This window comes from Arvicanthis niloticus, chromosome 1 (genome assembly GCF_011762505.2).
Source record: "Arvicanthis niloticus isolate mArvNil1 chromosome 1, mArvNil1.pat.X, whole genome shotgun sequence".
In the NCBI taxonomy this organism is placed as follows: domain Eukaryota; kingdom Metazoa; phylum Chordata; class Mammalia; order Rodentia; family Muridae; genus Arvicanthis; species Arvicanthis niloticus.
Genome location: NC_047658.1, coordinates 121,850,673 through 121,858,165, shown reverse-complemented (window position 1 = coordinate 121,858,165; position 7,493 = coordinate 121,850,673). Strand labels below are relative to the sequence as shown.

The 7,493-nt window shown below is 37.5% G+C and overlaps 1 pseudogene; it reads left to right on the top strand.

Moving 5' to 3' along the window:
- The first annotated feature begins 4,630 nt into the window (after positions 1–4,630).
- On the top strand, positions 4,631–5,574 carry LOC117696673 (olfactory receptor 9I1-like; annotated as a pseudogene).
- The last annotated feature ends 1,919 nt before the right edge of the window (positions 5,575–7,493 follow it).

Below are 7,493 nucleotides of genomic sequence, written 5' to 3'. Positions count from 1 at the left end.
AAAGGGAGACATAACAACAGAAACAGAGGAAATTAAAAAAACTATCAGAGCCTACTACAAAGGCCTATACTCAACAAAATTGGAAAATCTGGAGGAAATGGACAATTTTCTAGATAGATACCAGGTACCAAAGTTAAACGAGGAGCAGATAAACCACCTAAACAGTCCCATAATGCCTAAAGAAATAGACACAGTCATTAAAAATCTTCCCACCAAAAAATGTCCGGGGCCAGATGGTTTCAGTGCAGAATTCTTTCAGACCTTCAAGGAAGACCTAATACCAATTCTCTTCAAGTTATTCCATCGAATAGAAACAGAAGGAACACTACCCAATTCATTCTATGAAGCTACCATTAGACTCATACCTAAACCACAGAAAGACCCAACAAAGAAAGAGAACTACAGACCAATCTCTCTTATGAATATTGATGCAAAAATACTCAATAAAATTCTCAAAAACCGAATCCAACAACACATCAAAACAATTATCCATCAAGACCAAGTAGGCTTTATCCCAGGAATGCAGGGGTGGTTCAATATTCGGAAATCCATCAATGTAATCCACTACATAAATAAACTCAAAGAGAAAAACCACATGGTCATCTCACTAGATGCTGAGAAAGCATTTGACAAAATTCAACATCCCTTCATGTTAAAAGTCTTGGAAAGATCAGGAATACAAGGCCCATATCTAAACATAGTAAAAGCAATATACAGCAAGCCAGTAGCCAACATCAAACTAAATGGAGAGAAACTTGCAGCAATCCCACTAAGATCAGGGACTAGGCAAGGCTGCCCACTCTCACCTTACCTATTCAATATAGTACTGGAATTCTTAGCCAAATAGGAAAGGAAGAAGTCAAAATTTCACTATTTGCAGATGATATGATAGTATAGTTAAGTGAACCTAAACCTTCCACCAGAGAACTCCTAAACCTGATAAACAACTTTCGCAATGTGGCTGGATATAAAATCAACTCAAACAAATCAGTAGCCTTCCTCTATTCAAAGGATAAACAGGCAGAGAAAGAAATTAGGGAAATGACACCCTTCACAATAGCCACAAATAAAATAAATTATCTTGGAATGAATCTAACAAAGCAAGTGAAAGATCTGTAAGACAAGAACTTCAAGTCCCTGAAGAAAGAAATTGAAGAAGATCTCAGAAGATGGAATGATCTCCCATGCTCCTGGATTGGCAGGATTAACTTAGTAAAAATGGCTGTCCTGCCAAAAGCAATCTACAGATTCAATGCAATACCCATCAAAATTACAAATCAATTCTTCATAGAGATAGAAAGAGCAATTTACAAATTCATTTGGAATAACAAAAAACCTAGGATAGCAAGAACTATTCTCAACAATAAAAGAACCTCTGGGGGAATCACCATTCCGGACCTCAAACTGTACTACAGAGCAGTAGTGATAAAAACTGCATGGTATTGGTACAGAGACAGACAAGATGATCAATGGAATAGAACTGAAGACCCAGAAATGAACCCGCACACCTATGGTCACTTGATCTTTGACAAGGGAGCTAAACCCATCCAGTGGAAAAAGGACAGCATTTTCAACAAGTGGTGCTGGCTCAACTGGAGGTCAACATGTAGAAGAATGCAAATTAATCCATTCTTATCCCCTTGCACAAAGCTCAACTCCAAGTGGATAAAGGACCTTCACATAAAGCCAGGTACACTGAAACTATTAGAAGAGAAGTTGGGGAAGACCCTCGAATACCTAGGCACAGGGGAAAAGTTCCTGAACAGAACACCAATGGCTTATGCTCTAAGATCAAGAATTGACAAATGGGACCTCATCAAATTGCAAAGCTTCTGTAAGGCAAAGGACACTGTCAACATGACAAAATGGCAACCAACAGATTGGGAAAAGATCATTACCAATCCTACATCGGATAGGGGGCTAATATCGAATATTTACAAAGAACTCAAGAAATTAGACACCAAACAACAAAATAACCCCATTAAAAAATGGGGTACAGAGCTAAACAAAGAATTCTCAACTGAGGAAACTCGAATGGCCGAGAAGCACCTTAAGAAATGTTCAACATCCTTAGTCATCAGGGAAATGCAAATCAAAACAACACTGAGATACCACCTCACACCAATCAGAATGGCTAAGATCAAAAACTCAGGTGATAGTAGATGCTGGCGAGGATGTGAAGAAAGAGGAACACTCCTCCATTGTTGGTGGGGTTGCAAGCTGGTACAATCACTTTGGAAGTCAATCTGACGGTTCCTCAGAAAATTGGATATAACACTACCTGAGGACCCATCTATTCCACTCCTGGGCATATACCCAGAAAATGCCCCAACAAATAACAAAGACATATGCTCCACTATGTTCATAGCAGCCTTATTTATAATAGCCAGAAGCTGGAAAGAACCCAGATGCCCTTCAACAGGGGAATGGATACAAAAAAATGTGGTACATTTACACAATGGAATATTACTCAGCCATTAAAAACAATGAATTTGGGAAATTCTTAGGTAAATGGATGGAACTAGAAAATATCATCCTGAGTGAGGTAACCCAATCACAAAAGAACATACATGGTATTTACTCACTGATAAGCGGAGATTAGCCCAAGAATCTGAAACAACAATAATTCAACTACCAGACGACATGAAGCTCATGAAGAAGAAAGAACAAAATTGTATATTGCAGAATGATCAGCCTTGGTGTATCTACTCAACAAGCAAGCTGGGCAGACCTGCTCAAACCTCTGAGGTCCGGGAATTCCATCTGGAGGCAGTGAAGACACAGCATCAGAGGATTGTCAACTTGCTCTCCACCCCCCCACTCCTCTTCTAATAACTCAAAGCCCATAATCAGCTTGAAGAAGCTAATGATGAGTCAGCGCCCCTATTCCCTGGGCTTTGGGACTAAGGTGTAAATGTTGGGCTGTCTCTCTAGGGAAAAGTAGTGGTTTTGTTGGAATAGAGAGGATTAACTAGGGTTTACTGCATAGCCATAACCTATTAATAGAAATCTATATAATTAATATCAAGATGAAGATATAAATTCTTAAATGGCACCAATTTACTTTGTTTACAAATTTTAAGATTTTCATTGGTATGAGCTTCTTAGTGATATAAGAGTGAGATGAATATTATTACTCCCATAGGCATTGTACCAGTATAACACATTTAGGAATACAAAGCTTAGACCCAGTCCTTCTTTAACTTTTTTTTAACTGATTTGAGATGGTCAGCCTGTGAGTTAAGGGACTATAGCAAATTCATGGCTTGGAGTTTATTATAAGGGTGTTCTCTATGTTTTATTTAGAAATAGCTGAGTGGAGTTAACAGGCAACAGTCCAGATTACCTTACATGGATAGCTGGTTTTCAAAACATCAGAAATCCTTAGAATTGACATGACAAACATTTCAGTATTAATGTTCATTTTCATTAGAGAACTATTATTAAAGCCTATGATTAACATTATTTTTTAAAAATGTATAGATGCAAAAAGGAAAAGGGGGCATGGGATAGGGGTTTCCTAAGGGGGTGGGGGGAATGGGGAAAGGGGATGCCATCTGAAGTGTAAATAAAATATCTAATAAAAAAAAAAGAAAAAAAAACTTTTAAAAGTCAAAAAAAAAAGAAAGCCAAAATATATTTCATTTGTCTGATATTTGAGGTCTATATTCAAAGAGAGTACTATCTGAAGGTAGTTGAGAACAGCAGGAAAAGAACAGAGAAGAATATTGGATGATATAACATTAAAGAACAATTATGTACATGTATAAAATTGTCACAATATTGATAAAAGAATTAACAGTAAAAATGAATGGATACACAAAGTAATAGAGGCACAATAGGAATAGATAATGTGAGCCAAGGTGTAGAACTAAAGTATAGGAAGATTATGACTTTAGTGTTTAAATTTTGGTGATACATACTGAAAATATTTACCCGCAGCATCTTAAATATTATAGACTTTGAAGTGGAGTGGTAAAAACTGAAGTTGAAAAAGTTATTTTTAGTGTTACTTGAATAGGCAATAGGTTTGAATATGGTATAATAGCAAGAAGAATATATGAATGCATGTAATAAGGGATTATTCAGGACAAAATAACAGGCTAATCAACTCCATATTTTATGGGAGGAATAGATTAAATTAATTTGAGTATAAGAGCAGTTTAGGTCAGTGTATGGAAGTGAAGAAGAAATGGGTTTCAGTTTCAAGAAAAGAATGAATAGGTGAGACTGACTAAAGATGAGGAAGCTCATGACTAAAGATGGGGAAGCTTATGTAGACAGTGGCTGAACACATACAGTATGCAGCAAAAGAGATTCCTGCCTGTAATGAGATTGGAGTGCAAGCACAAAGTGGGCATCTTCATTCTCCCCAACACCTAGGACTAGCTTTCTTGTTCTCACAGAAATTTCCCAATGTAAATGAGAATTAATTTGATTCAGAAGTAGAAACTGAAAGCCACCTTGTGCTTCTCACAAATCAGGCAGATAAACTAATTTCTGAAAAAATATTTTGTATATAAACAAAAAGCAAACTTAACACCTACTATGGAGACAAAAAGTTACCTTAAGTATTGGAATCTTTATAATACATTCTTATGTTCTAATTAGTAAACAGTCCACACTGAATATGGACAATAACAACCTCACCACAGTAACTGAATTCATTCTCATGAGATTTACTGACCATCCAGAGTGGGAGATTCCTCTTTTTCTGGTGTTTTTCTGCTTCTATATGGTCACCATCCTTGGAAACTTGTGCATGGTCATTCTTATCCAGATGGATGTCCAGCTTCAGACTCCAATGTATTTCTTCCTGAGTCATCTCTCTGTAATGGATGCCTGCTACACCAATGTCATCATACCTCAAATTCTGGCCATCCTGGCCACAGGAAAAGCAGTTATCTCCTGTGACCATTGTGCTGCCCAGTTCTTCTTTTTCACCTTCTGTGCAAGTACAGAATGTTTCCTGTTGGCAGTGATGTCCTATGACCGCTATGTTGCTATTAGCAATCCTCTGCTCTACACTGTGGCCATGAGTCCTAAAATATGCTGGAGTTTATTACTGGGAGCCTATATATGTGTTATCTGGGTTCATTCAAAGAATCACATATATCTTTTCCCACTTTTTTTCTGTGAAGACAATAAGATCAACTTTTTTTGTGTGACCTTCCACCCCTGCTGAAGCTGGCCTGCAGTGACACAACAAATGCTGAAATTATAATTGTTTTGTTTGGGAATTTTGTCATCTTGGTGAATGCTTTAGTCATACTCATTTCCTACATGCTCATCATCAAGACAGTCATCAGCATGAAGTCTTCAGGTGGCAGAGGTAAAACATTCTCCACATGTGCCTCCCACCTCACTGCTGTGGCTCTTTTTTTTGGGACCCTCACCTTCATGTATATAAGAAATGGTTCAGGGAAATCTCTAGAGGAAGATAAAGTCGTGTCTGTCTTCTATACTGTGATCATCCCCATGTTGAACCCTCTGATCTACAGCTTGAGAAATAAAGATGTTAAAGCAGCCTTCAGAAAGCTCACTAGCAGGCTACAGGTGTTCCAGAGTGTATAAACTGAGTGAGATTACCTCTCCTTTATCAGTTTTGTATGTATATCATTCATATCCAAATAGGTACCAGTAATGTATGTACGAGTTACCCATGAACAGAGATAATGCTTCCAAGTTGCTCCAGAAAAGACTTGTCTTAAATTTTATATTCAGCAATTGGAGTACATTTTTTCTTGTCTTTGTCTCCTAGAGCTCTCACTTACCATCACTTAGAGGAGGTTTAACAGATCTTCTTTTTTTTTTATTCTAATTTCTGGTACAATTTCTATCTTGTCTTTGTTGCTACATATATTACTGTTGGGGGCCGACTTTTAAAACAAAGCGGCTATCAGCTTTGCAGCCATCTTGAGCCATATACCCTGACATGAGATTTGGATTACAATAGCCTACAACAGCTGAGCACACTCTGATAATCTTGGTTTAGATACCTTGAGATTAAAAGTGTGTGAGATTAAAGGTGTGTGAGATTAAAGGTGTGTAAGATTAAAGGTATGTGACTTAAGAGTATGACTTAGAAGTATAGAGATCAGAGTTAGAGACAAGACCTAAGGGCATGATTAAAGGTGTAACTTAGAGGCGTGGCTTAGAAGTAAGACATATAAAAGGCAGAGGCAGACAGTAGAGATTCAGACTATAGAGGGAGAATCAGACAGGAGACACTTAGAGGAAGAGAGACTGAAGAATAAATAAAAGGGATTGAATCACACCCTGTCTGGTCTCCATTCTTTGAGTCTGCCCTCACCCTCGCTCTTGCTGAACCCTGACCCGCAGACCGGAGTAGCAGCTTGGGCCAGGATACAGTGGCCGCCCAAACGTGGGTCGGCCCGGGCCTCAACATTTTGCCTGGGCTGCAACATTTATTTTGGCCGCCCCAACGTGGGGCTAGTGTGGACCCCAACATTATTTTGGTGCCCGAACAGGGACTCGAGTTTGGGCACCAACATATTATTGTACTTCATGTGTCAAATATTAGGACTCATGTTAGTTGAGCTAAGCTAATTTGACTCTTCTGTTTCGTTTTCTTTATAAAAAGGAAATAGTAAGTCTTCCTCTTTTATCATTGTATTGTCTTTTTTAATGCTGAGGTGATTAAAAGTCCCTCAAAACTGTCTTAATAACTCACTGATTTCTGCTTCCTTTATTGATATGTTGATATCTTTGCAATGAACTTAGGCACCTTACTTTGAGAAGGTGTCTATAATTGCCAATTCTGACTTCAAATGGGCAGTGCACTGCCACTCCTCCTTATCACATCTCTTACTTCATGGAAAGCTCTCTGTCAGGTATGCTCTTTTATGGTTAACGATGTGAGTACAGGCACAGACAGTCTTTGTAGTAGACCTGATGATCTGCGAATATATCAACTCCTGAACTGGTCTGTAAACTTCATTTTCAAGTCAAAATTCAAATGAATCTCAACAATCATATTTGAAATGATTTTTTGTGAATAGAATAGAATAGAGTACTATTTTCACTTTAAGGCGACTTCAAAGGCAGTTGAGATGTGGTTACATATGAAATTTCCATTTTGTAATGAAGAAAACATGTCATTCAGACTCCAAGTACTGAAAATATCCAGTGGTAGATGAGTCATAGAGTGGTTTGACTATAAATCCTATTTTGCCTCTAATTCAGTGTCAGAATTTGGGTAAATATTTTATTTTCTTAAGACCAAAGTAAATACAGAAATTCCTAATTCAAATATAGTATAATAATTGAGTATGATGGTAAGAAAATTCCTATCACAAGTCAAGTGTAAATATAGATTTATCTCTTATTTTGTGTTACTTAACATTCTAATATCAAATCTTGGTCCAATTCCATGGACATTGACAAATTCAATGTTGATTACCTAGTGATGGTAAAAGGCAGTGGAGTAAGTGAGATGAATTAATCATTTCTATCCACCAAGAAATCAAACA